Genomic DNA, 27,901 nt, shown 5'->3' with positions numbered 1-27,901 from the left:
GGGGAGTGGCAGTAGTTCTCACCTCTTGACATATAGAATGTCAAAAAACTCTCGGCCAAGGTTATTCACTCACACCTGCTACAATTAAATTCTCTCACTCTGTTCTCCTATCACCAGCAACTAACCTGCAGTCTCCTGCATTTCTCTCATCTATTCTAAACACTATCCCCCTCTTTTGGTCTCAGTCTCTGAATTCTCAGACCCAACACAGTCATCCCTACCCTTTCCAGGGCCCACCTCCCCTCTCCAGGCCCCCTCCATCTCAGGCCCTCTATTAGCGATTTTCACTGGGCCATTTGGACCCTCCACTACTGTGAATTTCATCTTGTGTAATCATTCCCCTTACTTCCCCCCACAAAATATGATGTTTCCTCTGACAGAATCAACCGTTTACTGGCACTTTCCAATGGGAGCTGCTTCTTCTGTCATGAAGAAATTTCAACTTCCTCCTTGCCCCCCACCATGACTTCCAGGCTATCTGGCAAAACAGATAAATTATTACATTAAAGTCTTTCAATCCAAGTGGAGGCTGAGGATAGAGAAACAATCAATCCAGAAACATTTATCAATGGACTGCCCAGCCCAGTTGACAGCCAACCACATAACAACCAACTGGTATACAGCATACGACCAGCAGAAATGAATAAAGTGCTAGTTTATGCCAGACAGTGAGCTCCTTGAAGGCAGAGACCAAGTCTCATTCATTTATGTCTTTGAAACCCAGTACAATGCCCAATAAACATTAAATGCATCAGTGAATAAATGAATGAATAGTTGCACACCTATTGTAGATACAAAATTATTTCTTGAAAGCCAACGTGGGTTAACTGGAGTTCACAGGGGTCCTGTAGAAGTTCCTGGTGGGGATCAAGGATTAAGATCTTTCTTTAAAAATTTTTGACATCTGACCGTCTGCTCATCCTTGCTTCTCCCTATTCTGGCTGATGATGCCCATGACTTCAGGACCTTCTCAATGGCCTCAGCATCTGACTCACAGTTGTCTTCAATGCCATGAGACCCTGACAAATCAGTATCTATATGTAGCTGCTTCCCTTCTAGCCCTGAGCTAACAATTCTTGACTTCAGCCTGCCTTTTTATATGCTATTGCTAGCCAACTTTCCAGCCTTAATTTTCATGATTAATTTTCACACTTTATACCGTCACTTTACCATTGTTCATGTTGAATGGGGACCTTTCCCATGAGCCAGCATCCCACCCATCCTTCACAGTTGAGCTCAAATGCTACCTCCTTCATAAAACTTGTTCTCATTCACCTAGCCAGATAGGATTTCTTTCCTGAAACTTGCAGAGAATCTTAGTTGTCCTTCACTTATGTTATTTATAATAGCCTGCCTTTAGGTATTATTATGTATGTCCTTGCCTCATCTTCTCTACTTGGATGTAAACCCCCTTAGAGAGGAAGCCATGCTTTACCCATTTCTGTGTCATACCCCTTCATAACAGCCCCTAGCACAGAGCAATGGATATGTATTATTTTGCATTCCCAGCATCCTTTCTTTTGAGGGATCCTCCTTCTTCCACCTCTACATGATCCAAATGGAGTTGTTAGTCATGGGGTCCCAATCTACCACCACAAAGTTCAGCAAAATATGCAAACTGGTCAATGAGAATATTCCATCCTCTGACTTCAGAGTTTCGCTGGCACAGGCACATGACCTAAGCATGACTAATCAGCATCTGCTTTAAGATATGCTACATGTACACACAAAGAGGGGCCTTTCTCCCATGAGACTGAAAGTTGTAGTGATGCTGTAAAATGGAATTACTTGTGGCCATCCCTCTTGGTCACATGGAAGGAGGCATTTGTAATAGGCGGGAATGAGACTTACCTTAGAAGAAGCAGAGGTAGAAATAATAACAGCTGACAATTAGGAATGCTGACTGTGCCAGACCCTGCTCTGAGCACATGGTGAGAATTCTGACACTCCTCACAAGAACTGTATGAAGCAGCCACTGTTGCTAAACTCATTTTACAGATGAGGAGACAGGGACATGGAGGAGTTAGAGCAACTTGTCCAAAGTCACCCAGCTGGTGAAATGCTAGAGCCAAGATTCCAATCCATATTGGAGGGCCTCAACTCTCAGGCTATGCAGCCATACATATGAGCCAAGTAAACGTAAAGGAGAAAGAGAGAGAGACAGATTTATTAATTTATGAGCAAATACAAGAGAGAGCTGACAGCATTCTTTGAGCCCTGGATCTAGTTGTGACTGTAGCCAGCTGGCTCATGTGCTTTTTAGTTCAATAAGCCAATGCATTCCCTTTTTTCCCTAAAAAATTTGTGTATCAATCATTTGTATCCTCCTGGGTTCATTGAGGAACAAGACATCTTAGAGATAGAGCACTATTTCTGGGTTTGCCTGCTGGCAATACCCCTTACTTACATCTAAGCTTGGACAAATTACTGGAGGTAATGACCCTGCCTCTCAGGGCTAAGGGGAATATGACTTGAGATGAGATTACATATAAATGCACTTAACACAATTTAAGTATTCAATAATTGTTAGATCTCTTCTCTCTCCCTTTCCCTTATGCTAGTAGCTGTTCAATAAGAATTTGTTGAATTGAATTAAATCCTTAAGAGGCTGCAGGAAGTTGTGTGAACTTGAAAGTAGCTGGAGCTGCAGAGTTTCCACTCTTGGCCCAATCAGAGGAAGTTCCTCAGTCTGAGGGGTCACCTAATAGCGTTATTTGGTCATTTAAAAAAAAAAGAGGGCGGGGCGGTTTGGCTCAGAATTCAGAGTTCTCGCCTGCCATACTGGAGACCTGGGTTCGTTTCCGGGTGCTGCCCATGCAAAAAGAAAAAAATAAAGAAAAGGTTTGTGCCCTTCTCTAGCCTCCCTGACAGCCCAGTCCTCCCTGGCTTTCAGGGCTGTTCTACCCAGAAAATAGTGCTTATCAGCAATAACCTCACAGGGGCCCCCAGACCCTCTGCATCCCTTTTTCCTCCTTCCTCTTTCCCTCATATCTAACTCACTAGGTCATACTGATTAACCTTCTAGATATTTCTCAGACCTGATGTCTCCTCCTTACCCCTACTGACAGTGCCCTTGCTCAGCTCCTCCTCTTTCTGGATGTCTGCAATGCCCTCCTTACTGCCCGCAGTGTTGCCAGAAGCACCCAAGTAAAGGGCAGTTGCACACCTCTTTGCCTAAAAAATGCCACTGCCTGCAGGGTAACACTCAAACCCTAAACAGACCACAAGGTCTCCTCAGTAGGGCCCCTGCCCAAACCTCCAGCCTTGGTCTCCACCTTGCTGTTTTATGCCTCCATGCATTCTTCCTGCTCCTCCTACTGCCTGGAACACTGGTGTCACCTTCCTACTGAGCCTCTACCCCCAACTCTTACTCATCTTTTGAGACTCAGCTTAGTTTGTTTGTTTGTTTGTTTCTCCTGGAAACCTTCCCTGAATTTCCACCTCCACTCCTTGAGATGAATACTCTCTCTGCTCCTATAGTGTCTGAACTTAATTCTGTCTGGTTGCGTATCATTTTATATTGATGTGATCACTCTGAACATCTGTCTTGAGAACACTGAGGCCAAGGGCAAGATATCTTCATCTTTGTGACCCCCACCCAGCACAGAGTCTGGCACCCAATAGGACCTTTTCCTGTAGTCTCGAAAACAGGGGGACTAGAAAGGAGAAAGAGGAGAGGTTACATTTCTTGCAGACTAAAGTCCTGGTTCTCATTTGCTTCTTTGCCTGATCTCCTTGACCTCCAGATCCAGCCTCAGCATCTCTAAGTGTCAAAGAATGCAATAGCCTTAGGGTTGAAAGGGGAGCCAGAGACTCTTTCTCACCTTCCAAAGTGGGGAAAGGGTACTCTACTCTAGTGGTAGAAAAGGTAAAAAGGAACTTTCTCTGGGGTCCTATATAGTTGCGGGATTGTTTTGTATAATTGTGTTGTTCTCCAATATAGCTTTACATGCATGATATATGAATAGGTAACCTTTGGCTACCTTAAAATATCTTCCTTCTCAGTTTTTTAAAAGTATAAAGTTAATTCATTATATCTAAATATAGGCAAAAAGTCTGTACTGATGCATAACTTAGGCAAATACATGCAAATCCTTTGCATACTGGTGGCACTGAGTGATCCCAACACTTTGTCATATCCCCAGCCCCTTCGGCTCCCCCTGGACTCCCTCCTGCTGTCATTGGATTCTCACTCAACCTTTCTGAACTTTAAGATTCTCAGTGATCAGGTGAACTAATAATACCTGCCTAGCCTAGCTGGCAGGGCCTGTGGGGAGGATAAGATGGAAAGAGAAGCAGGAAGAGGGCTGAGTTATGGATGTGGCTGTTCTCTTCACAAAGTACTCCCTGGAGCTGGGATCCAGGGAGGGCATGTGGTGGGCAGAACTGCCGTGGGAGGTCACGCTGGGCAGGCCTCCAGCTGCTCTCCTGGGATTCCTGAGGTTTCATTCCTCTATAATTCTCATTATTCCCCCCTTCTCAAATCTGTTTATCATTAAAAGGGAAATGTGTTCTCCTCTCTGCCTTTCTTTCTGCTCTGCTCCCCAAGCTGTGCCTGACCCAGCTCTGAGAACCTGGCTGCATCTGCTCTTGCTTAAGGCGCCCACTAATTCAAACCAAAGAAGGCCGGGTGGGGGGTGGGGGGCAGACAGGCCTCTGCAGCCACCCCACGCTCCCCTGGCTTGCCCTCACTCCCGCCTTTCTTCCTGGATGGAAATTTGGCCTCAGCCTGCCCTTGTGACTGGAAAAAGCAGGGTCAGCTCATCAAAGCAGGACAGGGGTTGCTAGTTCGCTTTCTTCTTTCAGAGGGTTATTAAGAAGGCGTGGCTTGGGGAGGGTGGATTATCCAGCCCTGGCTGGCCCCAGCTAGAAGGAGGTTAGGGGCTGGGGGTGGGGTGGGGTGCCTCAATAGGCAGAAAGGTCTGCAGGGAGAACTTTATTAGGGGGTGGAGAGAGATTGGGGATAGGGGGGTAAAGCTATGGAAGGGATATGAGTGGTAGATTAAAGATTGAATAGAGAAAGCCAAAGAGAAGTGACCTGTCTCCTAGAAGATGCCAGGGCCAAGTCCACCGCTCCCTCCTCCCTGTCTTTCCTGATCCCTGGGTTGAGGAAGGAAAGAAGAAAGAAGCACGTATATCCGTGAAGAGGAGGGCCCTGGATGTGTGAGGGGGCCAGCTGGGGCCGGCTGCTGAAGGGTCCAGTTTTCACATCGCAGTAGCTGAAAAAGCTGTGTCTTTGAAGGGACAGTTGTGAAATCACAACAGGAAAATCTGGGTTGCCGTTTTGGATATCTGGATTCTCCAGCATTGCGGTGGACCTGTGGGTAAGGCCTGGAAGATATACATAGGGTAGGAATAGAAAGAAAAAGACCTGGTGGGAGTCAGCTGAATAGGGAGACAACACAGAGGGTGGGGTGGGAGGAAAAGAAGGGGGATGTCAAAGGTTCAGCAGGTGAGGCAAGAAAGCATGGTGTGGGGAAGGGTACTCTGCAACCTCCTCCCCCAGCCCCTCAGCACAGTATTTTGTCTCTGTTCTACTGCCCCAAGCTGCCCCACATTTCTCTGCTACCTTTGGAGTCCTGAGAATTCTCAGGGGCCAACTTCGGGAAGTCCTGGCTTTCTGTACCGGGAAACAACAAAAACAAAAATCCATCCCTTCTTTCTTTAGGATTTCAGTGTGGTGCCAGGCTGCTCAGCTCAAGACTACATTTCCCTGCTTCCCTTCAGGGAAGTTCCTACTGCTTCATTCCATGTAATCTGTGAAGCATTGTCATCCTCAATGTCTGCCCTCTCCAAAGATGAGGCATGTGACCCAAACCAGACTAGAATGTCTTTTCTGGGGACCTTGTATTAGAGCCTAGACAACAAATGGGTGGCTGTTAGGATTGACTTGTTTCTCAAAATTTTAGTAGAGTCTACAAAGTTAATAAATTCAAGGCTATCCCTAAAATGCTGTCACTTTCTCTTGCATTTTGGTCTTCTTTCTTAGAGGGTGAGAGAAGGACTGTGCTATGACTGATAGGTAGGAAATTGTGTGTGCATGGAATGAAGGGTGTGGTCCTCGATCTTGTTGTGCCCAGGCATAGTTGCCCATATCTTCCTTTCATTCTGAGAGCTCCCCAGTAATCAGGGCCTAACACATTACACAACCCCAAAGAACACCATTTACATATCCTCTCTGGTGGCCTTGCCCAGGAGCTTTCCAGTAAATACCCTATTACTACCTAAGTTAGCCTGAGTCAATTTCTGAGGGTTACAGCAAAATAACTTAAATCGAAAGCCCATTTTAGTCATTCCCCTGCCACTGAAAAACACGGTTCTCAAGCCAACAAGGAATCAGAACTACTTCCCTGTTCTCTAAAATGCCTCAGGTATAGGGTTGCCAGATTTAGTAAATAAAGATACTGGATGATGCTCAGTTAAATATGAATTACAGATAAACACGAATGAATAGCTTTTAGTATAACTATGTCCATGCAATATTTGGGTACTCTTTACTACATCTGGCAGTTCTACTCAGAAGAGAAAAGAGATATTTCTTAGGACTGATCTAAAGGCATTCACCCTCCTTTACCTTGCTCCACATATTAAATGGTTTCTTTTAAAGTGGGTATGTTGGGTGGTGCAATGGTGGCTCAGTGGCAGAATTCTTGCCTGCCATGCCTGAGACCCAGGTTCGATTCCTAGAGCCTGCTCACGCAAGAAAAAAAAAAAAAAAGTGAGCCTATTATTTACCAGATGATTGGCATAGGGCAGGCACCTGAGACAAAATGGGCCCATCAAAGCCATTCCCTGGGCTTTTTCAGACAAGAAGGAAGGACTAGGCACTCTCAGGAGATGGAGTTTAGAGCCTACTAAACTCAGGAACCGATGGCAGCCTCGATTTCTAACCTGTGGATAGCACTGGTCTTTACTGAGGAAATGAACTGAACATGCAACAGAAGCAGAGGGAAGTGAGGGAGACAGTCTAACTGTTTAAATCCTGGGTGCCAGTTCTCAAGGCCCAGCTGCCTCCCTGCCTTTACCATGTGTCATGGTCAGGTTCATGTGTCAACTTGACCAGATGGTGGTGCCTGGTTCTCTGGCCAGGCAAGCACTGGCCTGTCTGTTGCTATGAGGACATTTCATGGACTTAAATCATGATCACATTGGCTGCATCCACAGTTGATTGTATTTCAGCTAAGGGGAGTGTCTTCCACATGAGTGATGCTTCATCTAATCACTGGAAAGCTTTTAAGGAGAATTTAGAAGAGCAATCACTCTTCCTGCTTCTGCCAGCCAGCCTCTCCTGAGAGTTCATTGAGGACCTTCATTGGAGCTGCCAGGTTGTGGCCTGCCCTACAGACCTTGGACTCTACATCCCACAGTTACATGAGATACTTTTATAAATTTTATATTTATAGATATCTCCTGCTGATTCTGTTTCTCTAGAGAACCCTAGCTAATACATGATGTTTTGAGTTTTTGAAGCATTCTTAGATTTGATGAACTATTAAGTTCTTTTTTTCCCCAAATGTTGCAATCAAATTAACACAAGTTGCAACACTTATTGCATTGCTTTTGAGTAAGCTGTTAAGTGTCTGTCTTCCCAAGATGTGGGTAGCAGCCATGTCTTACTCTCCTTGGCCTCCCCAGCACCTAACCCTGACAGATAATACAGCAATCCTGTTTTAAATAAATTAATCAGTGACTGCTTAGGCTTGGAGATCAGTTATGTAATGCACATTTGACTGGTTTAATATTTTGAGAGAAATTTACTGCATACCAAAAACTTTTCACCAGCTCTTTGAAAAACCCTGGAACTTAAGAGAATTTCACACCCCACAGATGGCCTGATTGGGGGCAAGGCTGTGGCATGCTTTCCTACTTTTGCCTGGGAGGAGAGTAATGAAGCCTTCATGATAAGGATCATGGTTGCTGAAACAAGCTGCCTTCAGAAGGCAGCCTTCTTGCACTGAACAAGGATTCCTTTCCAACCAGAGAAGGAATAAGAGCAAATCCTGTGGGCCCCTCATGAAAAGGCCCTGGGCAGATGGCCTTGGGTTTCCACATTCATACCCAGGACAGCAGCAGGGAAGTGTGGGGCAGGGTCCCTGCAAGGCAGGCCCAGGAAGGGGCCGTCAGCATTGGCCAAGTGGAACCCGAGCTTTGTCTCTGGCACTGTGTGCCCTGCTGGGCGCTGCCCTTTAAGCCCCATTATCCTGACTCAGAACTCTGGAAAGCCTGGGACCTGGTTACCAGAGGTTCAAAGATCTCAGGTTACACAAAAGGCACAGGTACCTGTAGCACAGCCCTGGGACTGAGACAGACTTTCAGGAAAGAGGCATCAGCTTTCAGTTCAGTGCAGAGTTATCTGGAAAGAGGGTCTAGCAAGGGGCTTAGTCTTCCTGGGGAATGGTCCCCCAACTACACAGGGAGATAGTTCTTTCTCCGGTATTGGAAGAATAAATTTCTGTCCTGCTCTGCACTTAAGGAACTCCACTGCCCTTAAATTATTTGTCAACCACTTGAGGTGAAGGAGAACTTCTTCAAAATTTATATACTGTTTTTGTCAGACCAATTTGTCAATACAAAAGGTTGGTCAAACATTCAATTAAGAAGAGAAGAAACACAAAAAGCAAAATAGAGCTCTTTCTTTTCAGTGCACCGAAGAAGACTTTGGTGCCACCATGGGCCACTGCCCCACCGATGTTACTTGTATTGTAAGAACAAGGTCTACCCAAAGTCTCTCTTCTGCTGAGGTGTCCCTAATGCACAGATCCACATTTTGACCAGGGTCAGAAGAAGGCAAAAATGGATGCTTTCCCACTGTGTGGCCACGTGGTTTTGGACGAATATGAGTAGTTCTCCGAAGCCCCGGAGGCTGCCATATTTGTGCCAACAAGTACATGGTGAAAAGCTGTGGCAATGATGGCTTTCACATCCACGTGCCACTCCACGCCTTCCACATCATCCACATCAAGATCTTGTCTCGTGCTGGGACCCACAGGCTCCAGACAGGTGTGTGTGGTGCCTTTGGAGACCCCCAGGGTACAGGGGTCAGGGTCTGCATTGGCCAAATCTCCATGTCCATCCACATCAAGCTTCAAAACAAGGAGCACATGGTTGGGGTGCTGTGCAGGGCCAAGTTCAAGTTCCCTGGCTGCCAGAAAATCCACATCTCCAAGAAGTGGGGCCTTACCAAGTTCAGTGCGGATGAGTTTGAAGACATGGTGGCGGAGAAGTGCCTCATCCCAGGTGGTTGTGGGGTCAAATACCTCCCCAGTCAAGGCCCCTTTGGCAATGTGGTGGGCCCTGCATTCGTGAAGGCTTTGCCAGCACTGCCCTCACCTGGTTTGTGTCCATCAATAAGCTGCGTCCTGGATGTCTAAAGAAAAAAAAAAAGCAAAATAGGGCTTTGCAACATCAAAGTGGATATTATCTTTGGCAAAATGTGAAGAGATGTAGGGGAAAAGGCTAACCTGAAGATTCTGTTATCATGGGCTTGTCAGCCGATCCCTGAGGCGCCTTCAGCTCTAAAGTTCTGGAAACTTAGGTTCTTTCCTTTATGTGTGCTGTTTTCTCTGATTCTATCCTCTTATCACATTTCTTTATCCATTTGGTTTTGTTTCTTTCCTGCTCATCACATTTGCATGCTGATTTGTGTAATAATGGTGAGCAAAGCCTCTTGGAATGGAAATGTTGATAGCATAATGGGTAGATAGAACAGTTGTGATTTGCAAAATTACTTCCTCACAGTTATCTCATGAGCATTTTCCTTCTGGGGACTTCTAGGCAGTACATCTTCTAGTCTTTTCCCCAGACAGATAACCTGATCATTTGCTGACCTGTTGTCCTGCATTAACTATGGATTAGTTGCTAAACCAATGGCTTCAGATGTGTTATTTCAATTAAAAGCCTCTAAAAAGAATTCTTTACAATCTTGTTAGGAGGTATCATTATTCCCATTTGAATGATGAGGAAACTGAGGTGTAGCAAGATTAAGTAACTTGATGGATGTCACATAGTTAGCAAGTGACCAAACCATGGTTGGGACTGCTGACTTCAGAATTTAAAGGAGTTTAAATAACCAGCTCTCCTCCTCAACTCCCTTCCTGGGGCCAGATCAAGAATCTGCATTTTAACACGCGCCTCCGTTGTTTGGGATGTCCCAGATCTGAAATACACCCCTCCTTAGGAGAAGGGAATATTCTCCAGGAACAGTTACTAACAGAGCCCTGTAGTTCCCACTCAGTCTTCCGGTAACCTCAGGGCCTGTACTTCCCCCACATGACTCTACCCTAAAGATTGCTTTGAAAGAAATCCAGGCCTTTTCTACTCCCACGAAAAATGCTTGACCCTTTTGTGAATGTCAGGGTTGTACTCCATAGAAGGCAGAAATCTAGAGATTCAAGACAAATCAAAAGGAATTTCAACAAATTCTTCCTAGTGGAAATACCAAATTGTATACTCCAAGACTGATGCCATAAGACACCACCTATCCAATACTGGTCCTCTCCCTGCCTTGGGCAGAGGCTTTCTTAGTGCCATTCTCCCCTTCCCACTCTTCATTGAGTCAACTAGGATGGCTGGACTTGAAGAACTGTACACATCTCTTGGGCTTTCATGGAATAGTCCCTTGGGGAGACTGGCAGCTCACTACTCAGAGGCTTCATAAACCCTGTAGGTTTGTAAATCTTTAAGACACACATGTGGACCAGTTTATCTGCCCTGTCCAGACCTGTTCTAACCCCTTTTGTCTCCCTTCCAGCAAGAAATTGCATTTTGGGCAAGGCGCCGCTAGAGAAGCAATCTGACTCATACTGGGTGAACCAAAGTGTTTCTCAGGACTCTGAAATGAGGGCTCAGAGATCCTAAACGATCTGGAACTGAGAAGTTCTATAATCCAGGTCTGAGGCAGCTACATTTGATCTACAAGCAAATGGAACTGAAAAAGTCTCTTGGGGAGTAGAATGATGAGAGAGAGAGGATGGTAGTTTCTATCCTTTCTGAGTTATAGTTCTTAGTATTAGGAAACACTCTCTAGGCTTTCAGTAAATCCCACCTTTTGCTAAAGCAAGCTCACATGAGTTTCATTTCTTAGAGTCAAACAACTCCCCACTACAATGTTTCCCAAACTTTTCCATCACAGAGAGAAAATCTGAATACCTGCAAGGCACAACCTCAGCACACCTGGACCATATCACCCCATGGCATGATATGGTCTAAGGAAGAGTGTTTGTAATCAGTAGACTGACAGAGAAAATATGGGAATGAGCTGTGGAGTTGAGTAAGATATGGGGATGTGAACAATCTCCTCCTTCTAGAACAGGTAGCTAGTGGTCTTTAATTCTGGTTCACCCTCAACCTCTTAAAACCTAGACGAGGTCTGGCTGTCAGAGGTCAAAACTTTGGGGGCAATGTGCTTAAGAGGTTGTCTGTGATGCATCACATTTTGGTTTAGTATTCTTCAATAATAAAATTGTTTTGCTTTTTTCTTCTACCTCTACGGAGAGGTTTTCTGGGTTGGGAGAAGATTTTGTTTTAAATTATATTTCCCAAACACTTACAGCTGCAAAGCATTACTACTTGAATGTACTGGTCCTTTCTTGCAGTCTTATGTGTGGGACACCAAGAAAGGGACAAATTCTGGTTCCCAAACAACTGTCTCTTCCCATAGAATTGAATACATAGAGGGGAAACCAGGCAATTATGTAATAAATCACTTTGTTGGAAGACCTTTCTGCTCTGCCAGTTTTGGGTGCTCTCAGCTGCTAGGTTCTATATCAAGAATAATTCATTCATCTTGCTCAACTCAACAGTTCCATTCCCCTACCATGCCCTTTCTGTGGCTAAAGTTAATGCATTGATTAGAAAGAGAGGGATCCTGATAACTGGAAATGTGCAAAACTGGGATGAGGAGACTGAGAAGCAGGGAAACTGCATCCCCCGCCCCCCATAACCCAAGAGCTTCCAATTGTATCCCCTGCAAATGGGTGTCATGGTGTACTTACACTCCATGGTAAAAGATATTTCCTGATTGGGGCAAGTATATATCAAGGGCCTAAGCATCTAGGCAAACTGGAGAAAGGAGACCCATTTTTCCCCTGAGGTAGAATAAAGAACTAAAAGGGAGAGTTGGGTGTGACCCAAGTTGCTGTTAAGCAACAGAGACCTTGGAGAGTCATCATCCAGACCAGTTGGACTGCTGTTTCGAAACAGCCCAGCAGGCCAAGCATTTAGGAAGTGGTCTGGTACAATAAATTTCTTGCCCTGGCCTATAACCAATAAAATTCATAAGAACAATCTGACAGACAACCTACCGGGTTTCAATGGAAAGAACACGCTTCTGTGCTTGATTCGAATGAACATGGCAGGCACCAGCCGGAAGTGAGCTGCTACACTCTAGGTGTAGAGTGTGGATTTATTTGTTCGCAATGTAAAATACAATGCCAGGCTTTAAAGTGTATCTGGGAGAGGAAATGCACAAGAATAACCAAGAAATAGTGAAAGAGAAGAGTAAAGACAGAGGATCACAAAACACACCATAAAGCTTCGGTAATTAAAGCAGTATGGTATCAGCACAGGAATAAATAAATCAATGCAAAGGAGTTAGAAGCCCAGAAACCCTGTTTCTATATAGGGGTCTAGTAGATGATCATGGTGGCATTTCTGATCATTGGAAATGAATAGTTGGGATTATAAGACAATGAAAAATTAAATTAGATTTATACTTTACATCATGTCCAAAAATGAAATTCCAGGTTAATTAAAGCTCCATGCATAAGGAAAAAAAAAAGAAAGTACAAGAAAATAGAATTGTAACACAGAAAGTTATTTTTTAAAGTAAGGAATAAATTCTAGAAGCTATAAAAGAACACATGATCAGAATTGACATTATGGAAACATTAAACTTTTTTTTTTTTTAAGAAAGACATTATAAGGTGCCTGGGTAGTTCTGTTAGAATGTCTGCCTTTCATAGGGAAAACTCAGGTTCGATTCCCGGAACATGCACCCCCCAAGGAAAAGATATTATAAACAAAATAAAAGGCATGCAGAGACTGGAAGAAAATATCTCTAACATATAGAGCAGAATAAAGTTACCATCAACTATACATACAAAGTTTCTATGAATTAATAAGAAAAACAACTGAGTTAGTTAAATAGGTAATTTATGAGGATATAATTTATAAACATATCTCACTAGCAATTGTTAAGGAATGCAAACTAAAATATGAATGATTTCTTTTTTTCTCACTATCACTTTGGTTAAAGTTATAAAGCAAAATAATATATTGTTAAGACTTTTGGGAAATGGACACATATATATTGGTAGTAGGAGTGGAAATCTTAAATCATAACAAGTTTTTGGACGGTAACGTGTAATATCTATTACATTTTAATTTCATTTCTGGGAATTCATTGTATAGAAAACCTTACGTGTGTACTATCATAAACAATACATGGGTACAAGGATGTTTCCTTCACCAGTTTAAAAGAACAAATAAACAACGAAAACACTAAGATCATTCCCTACTTCTATTACACAGTCTTTCTTTGAAAAGGGTACATTTATGTTTGCCCTCAACAAATTATAATTACACCTTTTTAAAATTACATCCAATTTTCTTTTGTATGACCTTTACTATTTTCTTTTTCTTTTTTACATGGGCAGGCACCAGAATTCGAACCCTGGTCTCCGGCAGGGCAGGCAAGAACTCTGTCTGCTGAGCATCATAGCCCACCCAACTTTTACTATTTTAACTCTCAGAGGGTAATCATAGTTTTCAGCACCCATGTAATTAAAAGCTTCTAAAATGCCACATGAATTCAATATTATTAACTTTCCTTTCCCTCTTTTGAGGAAGAGGGCTGTTGCTCTTTCAGACTCATCGTATTGCTGCAGCAGAGGACTCCTGGGTGGAAGGTGTGGAGGTGGGGGATGCAGGGGAGAAGGGCACACAAATATTATAAGTTACTGATAAGTACCTGGCACTATATAAAACATTGGCTCTCAACCATGGTCAATTCTATTCCACAGGGAACATTCGGCAATGACTGGAGATATTCTTGGTTGTCACAACTGAGGAGCTACTAGTGGCATCTAACAGGAAGCAGCCAGGATGATGATAAACATCCTACAGTGCACAGGATAGCTGCCCACCACAAAGAATTATCTGGCCCCAAATGTCAATAGTCCTGAGGTCAACTGTTGATAGAAACCCTTTGAATGGATGATCTCGTCAATATCCCCAAACCCCCCTGAGATAAGAACTCTAGAAGGTATTTTAATAGACTTGCACTAAATCAACTCACTATCCCAATTAACTGAGGCTCTCCTTTTCCTCCATAAAACACCCTGAGCCATGTCCATGACATCCAAAATACTCAAGGCTGGCCGTCCTCCAGGATTCTCCTGCACTTTTGCTTCATCAATGGAATTGTGCTCTTATGGAGTTGTTTTTGTTACTGAATCTCGTAATTTCTTATTGCTGTAATTATGTAATTTTATCACACATTACATAAATCGGAGTTTCTCAATCTTGGCACTGACATACATCAATGAAATATGAATACAAAGTAGTTTCTAAGAAAGCTGACACCACAGAGATGGGCTAGCTCCTCCTGAGCCCGTCTCCTCAATTTCCTGGGCGCACAGCTGGGTGACACTTTCCAGAATCCTTTGCATTAAGTGGGGCCACGTTCACCCATGGAACCTGATATGTGGCACTTCTAGGTTGAGGTAGTTAAGGAGAGGGCATCCCTTCCTCATCCTCCTTCTCTTCCCCCTTTTCACTTGATGTATTTGAAAACAATGACCTTGGAAGGCCTATACTGAAGACAGCAGAGCAAAAGTGTGGAAGAACCCCCGACCCGGATGTTTGGAGGAGAGCCACTTACCAATTAGGAACAATTGTTGTGGTTTTTATGCGAACGAGAGCTAAACTTCTATTATGCTTGAATCACTATACACTTCTGGGCTCGATTTTAAAGCAGATAGCATTTCCTTAGCTAATACAACTGGATTGAATGCTTTGGGAAACTTGTAAAAGTGAGTCCCTCGGAATTTACCATCAAATCATGTGCATGAAACAATGGTAAAATACTAGGAACTAAGTTATAAATATCTAAAAGAATTTGATAGCCAGATTTTTTCCCAAAAGAATCCTTATGCTCTTGTTCCATTTCAAAGAAATCATAGACTCTGAATTATTGTTTGTGGTTCATGCAAGAAAGGCATCTTGGAATTCCAATCAGCAAATCCCAAAGACTTGGTCCTACATCAAAAAGATGGATATACATGTACATGGAGCTACTTTAATTGGAAACTAAACATCTAAAGTAAGTGTGCATCATTTTTATGACTTCTTGTTTTAACTGGCTTCTAAAAATGACCTATTGGCCACTAGTCCCAATCCTGCTGAATGAGAGGGCTTCTACTGTTCTACCATCATCGCGTTTTATAAGGAAACTGAGGTTCAGGGTGGTTAGGCAGCTGCCCAAATCACGTAACTAGCAAGTGGCAGCACTGGGATTCACTTCCAGACTCCCAAACTGTCCATTGTTACTCCACATGAGCCAGACACGGGGCCATGATCTCCGTCTCAGATGGAGAAACTGATTCCAGTTTTCAGAGGCTTATTACAAACAATGGGTAGCAAATGTTCCCAGGGAAGTTGCTCATTTGGCAAATGCTTCTGTTTATAGAGGTATTTAACTGCATGAAAAATGGAGCTCAGAAGCACAGGTGCTGGCTCTGTCAATCACTGCTGAAGGCCCTCGGTTTAGGCTATGGCTCAAGGCAACTGGGACGATCATCTCTCTGCAGGGTTAGAGCTCACCTGTGCCTGGGAAATGCTCTGAATTTCAGGCTCCCTCTCATAGATACAGAGCTTGCTTTATAGTTCATAAATTAATTTCTCCCATGTTGTCTTATTTGAGCATGACCACCACTCTGTAAGGTAGATGAGCCAGATTTAACCTCATTTTGCAGGAAATTGAGGCTAAGAAAGGTTAAATAATTTCCCAACATCTCATGGCTACCGTGGGTACAAGGCCATCTTGTTTGGTACTTCCCATTTCAGTGTTCTTTCTGCTATACCATGTGAGCTTCTCTGGCCATCGTACCAAATCCCATCCCTCTAAAATTCTGAGCTTCTAAAGTGGGGGAAGCCTGGTGCCCTGGTGAGAATAGGCCTTCAGATGCCCTGGTTGAGTCCAGGCTCTAAGTCTTATCATGTCAATAGTACCAAGTGGTGAGGCCTGTGCCCTTGGCGGCGGAGCTGTGATTGCAGCACTCGGGTCACACTAGATGTTTAACCACTATTTGGCCCCCACCCATATTCTCCCCACAGTATGTGCTTCTCTTGGTCTGCCGGGTTGTTGCTATAACAAATACCACACAAGGGGTTGGCTTAAGCAGCAAGTATTTATTAGCTTACAGTTTTGAGGCAAGTCCCAAACCAAGTTATTGGTGAGGTTTGCTTTCTCCTAGAGCCTGTACCTTCTGGTGCTGGCTGCTGGCAATCCTTGGGGTTCCTGTCTCGTGTGTCTGCCGCCTATCACCATCACCATGTGATGTCCTCTCCTTTTTGCCTTTGTAATTTCCCAGTTCCTTTTATAAGACCTCCAATAATCAGGATTGAGTTTCACCCTTATTCAGTTGGGCCATACCTTAACTAAAAATAACATCTTCAAAAGGTCCTGTTTACAACAGGTTCACACCAACAAGAATGGTAATCCATCATCTAAGACATGATTAAGAAACATGTCTTTGCTGGGGAGCCACAGTGATGACGTCTGGGCTCTGCACTTGGCATTCTGCCCATGCAACTCACCACCTGCAAGGCCCTCCCTGCCCGGCTGTAAGTTTCCCAAGAGCAGGAACTATGTGTCCTTCATGAAAAATGCTGCAAAGTAGCTCTCGTCTTTGACCAGGAGCCAGGAGATCTTGGGTCACTTTCTTCCTCTGAAACTCAATCTTCCCATTTGTAAAATGGTGGCATTAAACTAAAGTCTTTTGAATGAATAATGATAGTTTATGGCTTCTAAGACTTTTCCATAAGAGTAGCAGCTTCCTCAAGGTGAGGGACTGTGGTTCCTTCTTCCTCTGGGTCCTTCCCACCTCCCAGCTCAGTGCCTCAGAAGGGGCCCTGCACTTCTGCAGGCATTTAGGTGCACAGCACTGTGCACTGAGCATGGCTATGGTCTGGGGAGATACACAAGGAAGAGAAAATAGGCCACCCCAGAAGAGCCTCCAGGCTAGTGGAGGAGATGACACAAACTCATATGAAAAGTCTGAGATTCTTAGTTCAGGCTCTGGGCAGCTCTCCCTTGGAAGAATATGAATGACCTACTAACACACCTCTTTGCATTTAATTTTTCCCCTTACTAATTCATCCCCCACATGGTTGCCAAGTATGCCCAGTACCACGTCTGATCAGGCCACTCACCTGTTTCAAACCCTCCAGTGGCGCCCTCTCTCTCTCTCAAGCAAACCCTTTGTTATCTGGTCCCTGCCTTCCCAGCAGGGTTTCAATCACTCTCAACCCTCTTTGGCACTGGATTCTGTTCATTTGGAACCATCTCCTCCACTTCTATCCCTCATCTCTAATCCAGCAGGCTCACAGTCCTCTGCAACCACCATGAAGCACTTTCCCAGTTTAGGTACCACGGATCACATCTCTTTTACTTATCTTGTTTCGACATTTGAACCCAAGCTGACCTTTTCAGCAGGAATTTCAGTATTTTCCTCTTAAAGCTTTCTCAACCCCACTACTTTATAGTATACAATTGCCCAAGGACCTGGAAACTAATTCAGTCCAAAGAGAGTAGAGTCGAATATAAGAAAAGATCAGAACCATGCAAGATGAATCAGGGTAGGTTTCCTCGAGAGAGAATTTTCATTAGGATATAGAAGTGAATGAGAACGTCAACAGGTAGATCTGTTGGCAATGCGGATGGGAGGATTCCTGAAGTGTAGAAGGAAATAGGTAGGAGATGGAAATAAGTAGCATCTCTGACTCAGGATTCAGTGACTTACATTGATAAATTCCTGTCTGGTAAGGTTTTCAGGAAGCGGGTATACTCATTTAATGCTGATAATGCTTCAAAGTGGTATAGTCTTTGAAAGCCATAAACATGTTCATGTTTTTGACAAGTAACCCTGCTTGTGAAAATGTATGTGAAGGAAATAATTCAACAAAACACAAAAAGCTCTGTGTACAATAATGTTCACAGAAACATTATTCAAAATAGGGAAAAACAGGAAGCAATAGAAAGTTCAACAATAAGAGCTGGTTAAGTAATATATGAAACACTCATATAATGAAGTGTTCAGAAAACATTAAAAATGATACTTAAGGTTTGTATTATGTGAAAACTATTCAGCAAATATTGATGGAGGCCCATTCTGTACCTGGGTCCGTGCTGTGGGTTTGGGAGGTGGATTTGGGAGACTGAGATGAAAAAAGTCCAGCCACTAGAGTACCAAACATCTAAGGGTGAGGAAAAGGCTGGTTTTGACAAAGGGTAGAACTTGACAGGGAAAGGGATGGGGTGGGGACTGGAAGCAGAGCACAGATCACATTTAGCACATATGAAGTGTGAAGTGGACATTGTATGCTCTGGGTTCAAAGTGACTTTATTTTGTCTTCCACGTTTTTTTTTACTATTTTTCTTTTGTAAAAAAAAAAACCATATACAAAAATCAATAAATTTCAAAGCATACCGCAACAATTAGTTATTGAAAAGATTTTAGAGTTTGGTATGGGTTGTAGTTCCACAATCTTAAGTTTTTCCTTCTAGCTGCTCAAAGGCACTAGAGACAAAAAAGAAATATCAATATAATGATTCAGCAGTCATATTCATTTGTTAAATTCTATCTTCTCTGTTATAACTCCATGTTTTACTTTGATCTTTCTCCAAATCTTTAGGGGTTTTGATATGCCCATTCTGACTTTTTCATGTTGGAAAAGGCTGTTGATATTATGGGATGGGGGATGGAACTGGTTGATGTTCTAGAGAGGCTGGCCCCTCTGAGTTTCAGGACTTAATCTGGTTTAGGAACCCATCTGGAGGTTGCAGGTTTCTGAAAAGTAATCATAGTATATGGAATCTTTGTAGAATCTCAGAGTCCTAGGTGTTCCTTAAAGTTGCAGGAATAGTGTTGCAAACCATGATAAATAGCAACATCTAGCTGAAGCTTGCAAAATAGTAGCCTCTAAACTCTGAACTCTCTCAGCCACTAGTACTTTATTTGCTACAATCCTTTCCCCTTTTTGGTCAGGAAGACGTTTTGTCAATCTCACAGTGTCAGGGCTAGGCTCATCCCTGGGAGTCATATCCCACGTTGCCAGGGAGACTTTCACACCTAGATGCCATGTCCCATGTAGGGGTGAGGATAAATGATTTCACTTGCAGAGTTGGGCTTAGAGAAAAAGTGGCTACACCTGAGCAACAAAAGGGTCCTCTGGAAGTAACTCTTAGGCATAACTATAGGTAGGCTTAGTTTCTCCCCTACATAAAGAAGCTTCACAAGAACCAGCCTCAAGATAAACGGCTTGGCCCATTGACTTGGCAGTCCCTAATGTTTGAGACAGTATTAGAGGTTTCCCTCATGGTAAAGTCTAATAGTCCTATATTTTATCTCCTAACCCTCAAGGGCCTTTGCAAATACTTTTTTTTTTTATTGTGAAATATAACATATACACAAAAAAAGCAATAAATTTCCAAGTATATGTTAACAAGAAGTTATAGAACAGATTTTAAAATTTGGTATGGGTTAATGTTCCACGATTTTTTGCTTTTTCTTCTAGCTACTCCAAGACACTGGAGACCAACAGAAATATCAATGTAATGATTCAGCAGTCATACTCATTTGTTAAATCCTATCTTCTCTGTTGTACTCCTTCTTCTCTTTAAATAACATATATACTTAAAAGCAATAAATTTCAAAGTACATTGTAGCAATTGGTTGCAGATCAGATTTCAGAGTTTGGTATGGGTTACAATTTCACAATTTTAGGTTTTTATTTCTAGCTGCTCTTAGGTACTGGATGCTGGAACTATCAGTATAATGATTCAGCACTCATACTCATTTGTTAAACCTGACCTTCTCTGTATAACTCCACCATCATCTTTGATCCTTCTCCCACTACTTAGGGGTATTTGGGCTATGCCCATTCTAACCTTTTCATGTTGTAAAGGGCTGTCAATAATATGGGATTGGGGATGGAACTAGTTAATATTCTGGAAGGGCTGGCCCCTCTGCACTTCAGGACTTATCTGGTTCAGGGACCCATTTGGAGGATGTAGATTTTGGAGAATTACTCTAGTACATGGAACTATTGTAGAATCTTATAGTGTGCCTTAGGTATTCTTTAGGATTGGCAAGAATGGCTTTGATTGGGGTTTGGCAGTCATGATAGGTAGCAATGTTCAACTGAAGCATGTGCAAGAGTGACCCCCAGTGACTGATCTGAACTCCCCTAGTCACCAGCACCCTATTTGTTACTCTTCCTTTCCCCTCCTTGGTCAGGATGGCATTGTTGATCCCACGGTGCCAGGGCCAGCCCCATCCCAGGGGCCATTCCCTATACTGTCAGGGAGATCCCCATCCCTGGATGTCATGTACCACATAGTGGGGGAGGGTGAGGGCAATGGTTTCACTTGCAGAATTGGGTTTAGAGACAGAAAGGCCACATCTGAGCAACAGAGGTGGTCCTCTTAAGGTGACGCTTAGGCATACCTATAGGTAGGCCAAGCTTCTCTGTAATATACGTAAGCTTCACAAGAGCAAGCCTCAAGATCAAGGGCTTGGCCTATAGATTTGGGTGTCTTTAATATTTGTCACAATATCTGGGGTTTCCCCAGTGGTAAAGTTTAATAGTTTCATAATTTTTCTCCCACCCCTCAAGGTACTTTGCCAATACTTCTTTTTTTTTTTTAAGTTTCGTTTTTTGGTTATATAACATATATACAAAACAAAGCAAGAAAAAAGCAATAGTTTTCAAAGTATTCTTCAACAAGAAGTTATAGAACAGATCCCAGAGTTTTTCAAGATTTTTCCCTCCAACTGTTCCATAACATTGGAGTCTACAAATAATATATATATTTTATCATAACTTTTTTCTTTTTTGTGTGAAAAATAACATACATACAAAAAAGCAATAAATTTCAAAGCATAGCACAACTTAGTTGTAGAACTGATTTCAGATCTTGGTATGGGTCACAATCCACAATTTTAGGTTTTTACTTCTAGTTGCTCTAAGATACTGGTGACTAAAAGAAATATCAATTCGATGATTCAGCAATCATATTGATTTGTTAAATCCTATCTTCTCTGTATAACTCCACCATCACCTTTGATCTTTCTCACAATCTTTAGGGGTATTTGGGCTATGCCCATTCTAACTATTTCATGTTGGAAGGGGCTGTCAATAATATGGGATTGGGGAATGGAATTAGTCGATGTTCTGGAAAGGCTGGACCCGCTGCTTTTTAGGACTTATCTGGTCCAGGGATCCATCTGGTGGTTGTAGGTTTCTGGAAAGTTGCCCTAGTGCATGGAATTTTTGTAGAATCTTATATAAAACCCTAGAAGTTCTTTAGTATTGGCAGGAATGGTTTTGGTTGGGGTTTGGCAAGTCATAATAGGTAGTAATGTCTAACTGAATTTGTGTAAGAGTGACCTCTAGAGTAGCCTCTCAACTCTATTTCAACTCTGTCAGTCACTGATGCCTTATTCATTACCTTTCTTTTCTCCCTTTTTGTCAGGATGGCATTGTTGATGTCAGGTGTCAGGGCCAAGCTCATCTTTGGGAGTCATCTCCCATGCTGCCAGGGGGACTTTCATCCCTGGATGTCATGTCCCATATAGTAGGGAGGTCAATGGTTTCACTTGCAAAGTTGGGCTTAGAGAGAGAGAGTCCACATCTGAGCAACAAAAGAGGTCATCTGGAGGTGAATCTTAGGCATACCTATGGATAGGCTAAGCTTCTCTGCTACATACATAAGCTTCACAAAATCAAGGGTTTGGCCTATTGATTTGGGTGTCCCTCATGTTTGACACATTATCTGGGGTTTCCCTGGTAGTAAATTTTAATAGTTCCATATTTTTCCTCCTATCCCTTAGAGGATTTTGCCAATACTTTTTGATTACCTGCTTAATATACTCTGGGATGTATCCAGGCACTACATTAAACTATACAGGATTAAAAGCTCTCATTCTTATTCTGGGCTCCCTGTGTTTGGATTGTTTAAATGAGCCAATACTTTTTAATTATCTGCTCAACATACTCTGGGATGTACCCAGGTATTACATTAAGCTATACAGAATTATAGAGCCTCATTCTCATTCTGGGATCTCTGTGTTTGGGTTGTTTACATGATGTATGCAGGCAGGTTGAGTTACATTGTGTGCTACAGAAAATTTAAGTTTTAGAAAAAATAAACCTCTCTTCCTTTGGTCTCATACAGTAGGTGAAGTTTCTAAAATACAGATAATGTCCTCCTTAACCCTGTATTCTGATTGACCTTAGTCCAGACCCTATCAACTTTGTTCTTATCTCTAATTGAAGCCTCATCTCTCTTTCAATTTCCTTCACAGTTGTTGTATGTGGCAATGCTGACCTTCAGAACTGCAGAACTCCTACTCTGAGTCTTAGGTGTTACACAAGTACCCAAAGTTCCAGTGTCTCCCGTTTCTCTTTACAATTTATTCAGCTGGAAATGTACTCCTCTGCTTCTGCATAGAAATGCACAGTCTATGACTTTCTGATCACTCTTAGGTAATAAGTCTTTGGGTTGTGTTAAATTGTCCAACTCTGTCCTAATTTATAAATTAAAACTCTGCGCTCCATGTAATAACCAAAGCTTCCAACTTACAGATGCAGCACCTCCCCTGGCTGGTCCTGTTGCAGGTGGGCTGTCTGGGGGCAGGGGGAAAGGGCTGGCAGGTGGTAGGCTGTTTCTTTCTTTGTGCTAACCTCCTTCTTCTACTTGTTCTCCCTGTCTCACCTCTCTTTCTGACCCCTCCTCAATTTGGGTTACAAAAAAGATAGGCTGATCCTGTGCACGCACCATCTCACGCACCATAGCTAGAAGAGGGGTCCCAAGGCTCTTGGCTGGGCAGTGGAAGCACTCACTGGGTTGTGGAGTATAGAAAGGTCTAAGAGAATTTTCATCAGGTGTCGACCAGCCAAGAGTAGGGAGAGTCAGAAGTTACCACCTAAGAGTGGCCTCTTGGTCACCAGAAAGCTGACAGAGTTTGGCCTGTAGGTTCTCAAATGACCATCTTAACTCCAGCCAACTCCTATGACAGCCTTTTGGAGCAAGAAGCATAGTCAACTCTAACAGGAACTGCAATGGAAATCGATTGAGCTTCTGGAACCACATTTGACTTGATGTTCTCCATGGAAGCGGTAGGAGAGGTCAGGGGTGGTACTCTTCATGGAAGAGAAACAAGGTCAGCTCTTAGCTAAGGTCTCCCTGTGGGTAGGAACAGACTAGAGCTGGGTCCTGGGTTTGCAGATATTTGACCCAAGAAATGTTGCTTAACTTATGAGAATGAGGTGGTGTTGTGTTAAGAACATAAGTGAATTCTGATCACATCTCCATAGTAATTAGCTCTGGGTCTTAAATAAGTCACTTAGACTCTCTGAGCCAGCTTTTTTTTGCATGGGCAGGCACCGGGAATTGAAGCCCCGTCTCTGGTATGGCAGGCAAGCACTCTGCCATTGAGCCATGGTGGCCCACCCTCTGGGCCAGTTTTATTTTCTTTATCTAACATATAATAAGTACTCATTCAAAGGGTTGTCATAAAATACACAAAATCGGGCAATGGTGGCTCAGTGGCAGAATTCTCACCTGCCATGCCGGAGACCTGGGTTCGGTTCCCGGTGCCTGCCCATGTAAAAAAAAACAAAAACACACACACACACACACACACACACACACACACACAATCACCAACCCAGTACACAGTACAAGAAAGGTTCTAAATTGCTTTTTTCCTTTTCCCTGATTAATGCTGAAATACAGCCATGTGAGACCACAGTCATCTGAGACATGGCTGGGCTAATTCCCCTGAGTGTTTAGAGTTTCCAGCACCTGAGGATAGCCCAGATACAACCATGGGAAAGATATATTAGGTTTGTCCAGGCTGACTGAGGCTCAGAGAACCTGTTTCCCTTCCTGAACCTCAGCTGCTCCAGGACCTGGTTCTGCCCAGCAGTGTCACATAAGGCTCTCCCTCTAGGCAAATGGAGCCCTGACTGCCAGCAGGAAAGGAACAGTGCGTGGCTTCCTCCATCAGCGGTCAACCGAGTGGCCAGTTTCCCAATGGGCTTGTCCTTGATTCTCACACAGGGCTGTGGTAGGTGGAGGACATTCTCCACTCTTCCTCCTGTTTCCATGGGATAGTACTTTTGTAGAGTAGCACTCCTGGTCTCTTGCCCCAACCCTCTCTCATTCAACCTCAGGAGGCAGGGCATGACTTACCCCACAGAGATTTTGCAGAAGGAGCTGAGTTCATGTGATGAGAGCCTTGCGGATTTTATTCTGCAATCTGCACTCTGAACTGCTCTCTCGGCTATGCGGTGCAGAGCGGAACAGGCCAGTCGTGTCGGGGTGGGGGTAGGCCAATGCATCATTTTCAAAAATGTTAAAAACATTACTTTCGTGCGAATAGAGAATGAATGTGTCAAAGATCTATTTAATTTATTGATGGGGAACCAGCTGTACATAACGATGTTTCTAAGCACATTTGTTGCACAGAGATTTATATAGTTGAGAAAGGAATGCTGAAATAAGTGTCTTAAATTAGATGAAAAACTACTTAATATCATACAGTGTAATAAAACTACAGCCTTTGCAGTTATATCTTCTACCAAACAGAAATTATTTGCACCTCTACTGGCCAAACATCTGCCAGACACCCTTATAGAAGCTGGGCCCTACTACCTAGGAAATAGTAAAGGCAGAGTCAAAAAAAGATTCATTTCCCCTCAACTGAATAAGGCTCAGTGGGTTTGTTCGACAATAGTCCATTATATAATACTCAGAGGACAAGCAGTCTTCATTTTGCTTTATTTCTAAGTTTTGGATAATTTTGAATAATTCTTAACAAGGTAGATATCCAGAGCCAGGAATACTAGTAAGCATATCTGAAGGTGTTGGGGAAACAATTTAATTTTCACTATCTCCACCTTTGTAATTCCTGAGTCTTTTCTTAATTTTTTTCACTTAGGTAGAGAAAAGTGGAGAGTTATTTATTGAGCCCCCCAAAGCGCCCATGGGCGTTTTCCTCCTTTGAGAAGCCTGTCTTTACCTGGAAGCGGCCTGAGAACCCACATGCCCCCAGGCTGGTTCTCATCTCAGTCTCAGGAACAGCCCAGACCTCCTCCGGGCTCCCCTTCCCCCTGCCCCAGGCTAAGGGCACCAGCAATTCAATTCTCAGACGATGAAAGCACAGGAGGAAACAGACATTCATTTTCTGCTATAAATTTGCCAAGACGCCAGTTTAATAAACAAAATAAATATCTCTTCTCAGCATTTTCTCCCATTATGAATATGTATGAGCTCTCAGATCTTTGGGAAGAAGAGGGTTTCTGGGGTCAGCACCTAGATTTAGAGCCCTTAGGCAGAGGATGGCAGCGTGCCTGGGTGCTCTATTTTTCAATACCACTCCTCACCCCTTTACAGGGCCTTTGAGCAGGCTAGGGAGGAAAAGCGACTAGGTGAATAGCTGTGTTCACATACTCAATCAACAAACACTTTCAGTGAATGCCTGCGATGTGACAATCACAGACAGAGATGGAGTCGATACTATAACCAAAACCAAGATACATAATCTTAGCCCTCGACTAGTTCATGGATGCCTAGGGCAGAAACCTATGAACAAGCAAATGACAAATTTAGTGTGATAAACGCAGTGATATATCCCTATATGGTATAGGGATTTGTTACAAGACAGCTTGGCATTGGGGAAAAATGTCCAAACTTTGCAAGCAGCCACTTCTGGGTTCAAATGTCAGCTCTACCACTTAGCTGAATGCTAGAGACAACTTATCTATAAATTGAATCAGTGCCTTCCTTGCTGTTTTTGTAAGCATTGGAAATAATATTTTTAAAGCACTAAATAGGGTAACCAGCACCTAGTGGGCACTCAATAAATTGGAGTTATTAATGAGAGGCATCGATTGTTTTTTTATTTAGCTCCCATAAATAACTCACAACAGCATTGCCCTTTGCAATATATAAGGCACTTTCAGGTCTGTTATCTCAGCACTGGGAAGGGGCTATTTCTGGCTCTACATCCCCAGGGAGGAAACTGGTTCTCATCAGAGGCGTGAGAGGCTTGGGCCCAGGTCACACAGCTTGTCCAGAAATGCGGAGAAAATCGTTTCTGGGAAGGACAAAGAGCTAATGAACTGAGTATCACTCAGAGGGGCAGGAAGTGTTCTGCATTGACTGCATTTTCAGGCCCAAATATTGAGAAAAGGGACCTCCAGGAGGGAAGGAATTGGTGTGGCCTCTGCTGACATAGTGACGGGCAGCAGGTGACGGAGGTCACGGCCCACGTGGGATGACACCGTCAGAGGCTTTAGACAGGAGAGACCAGGACAATATAAACACTTGCTGACTCTGGAGCCTTCACTTCCCTTTGTTTTTTGTTTCTCCTATGCATTTCCCCTGAGCGATAAGCAGTACAATCCTAATAAGGAATTATCTGCATCTTCTAAGGGGCCCCAAGGAATTAGGAACTGGGGAGACAGTATCCTACCTCCAGGAATGAGAACTGCGAGGGATGTGTGTGGGTGGTGGCAGTTCTCCAGGGAAAAAGCAGGCAGACTGAGTCTTCGGCTCATTCCAGAGGCTGGGAAGGAGTGAGAAGCCCTTTTGAGCAGCCAGACCTTGGTGAGGTACAAGTCCTGGGCCCTGTCCCAGCGCTATCACGAACTACTCGGTACTGCTCATTTACAGAACTTCCAGGCCTCCGTGTCTTCATCTGTAAAATGGGGACAAATCATTGCAGCCCCAACCATTTCATAGTATTCCAAACAATAACCAAGTCGGTGACAGATATAAAAGTGCCCTGTACATTGTAACAAGTTCTGAAGGGCTGGAAGAGAGGGTTAGGTGCTTCATTTTATCTTTATTTATTTATTTTGTCATTTACCTATCCCACTCATGTGGCATATGCCAATTACTGGGGCCTTGAAGCCCCAATCCTGGTGCTCTAGGTTTTTTTCCCCATCTAGACTGTGTGCTGGCAGAGAAGACTGAGGTGCTAAAATCATACTTCGTTTGTTTTTCTCCCATTCTGCTTCCCCCACCTCCATCGCCTACCTCCCCCTCCTCAGCAGGGCAGCTGTGCCACGAGTATCTGCTGAGTGGCTGCCTGAATGAGAGCTTAGCAGCATGTACGTGGTGATATCCAGTTTTCCTTCGAGCAGAGTCACTGCCTTCTTGTCTGCTCGGGGGACAGGAGTGGGGGAGGGGGCAGGAGATGAGCTGCTGATTTCTCTGCCTGCCAATGTTAGAACAGAATGGTACATGCTTCCTCTGCAGCAACGTAGATTTAGGCGAGGCATTACATAGACTATGCTAGCTAGAAGGTCCAAGGAATGAAAAGGAGGGAACTTGGTTAAGATTTGAGGATTCTTTTCTGGTAAGATTTTTTGGTCTGTTTTGTTTTTGTCTCAAGTGTTTAATAAATTAGAAATACTATGTGTTTTTTTTTTTATCCCTAGATATTTCAGTTTGCGTCTTTAAAAAAGTAGGGCATCTTTAAATGCATATATATATATATATATATATATATATATATATATATATATATATATAGTTTGTTTTTAAAGTGCAGACAACTCTTTTGGGAGGATTTGGATGTTGCTGTGCTCAGAGGCAGGGGAATGA

The 27,901-nt window shown here is 43.3% G+C and overlaps 1 long non-coding RNA gene and 1 pseudogene across 1 annotated transcript in view; both read left to right on the top strand.

The window, feature by feature from the left end:
- The window catches only part of LOC143679166 (uncharacterized), a 42,321-nt pseudogene extending 32,950 nt beyond the window's left edge, over nt 1-9,371 (top strand).
- LOC143680898 (uncharacterized) overlaps nt 1-15,662 on the top strand; it is an 84,396-nt gene extending 68,734 nt beyond the window's left edge. Inside the window, exon 3 of the long non-coding RNA XR_013174228.1 lies at nt 14,022-15,662. This is a non-coding gene — a long non-coding RNA (uncharacterized LOC143680898). The remainder of the gene's footprint in view (nt 1-14,021) is intronic.
- The last annotated feature ends 12,239 nt before the right edge of the window (nt 15,663-27,901 follow it).

This window comes from Tamandua tetradactyla, chromosome 4, assembly GCF_023851605.1.
Source record: "Tamandua tetradactyla isolate mTamTet1 chromosome 4, mTamTet1.pri, whole genome shotgun sequence".
Classification (NCBI taxonomy): Eukaryota; Metazoa; Chordata; class Mammalia; order Pilosa; family Myrmecophagidae; genus Tamandua; species Tamandua tetradactyla.
This window is presented reverse-complemented; position numbering and strand designations above follow the sequence as displayed.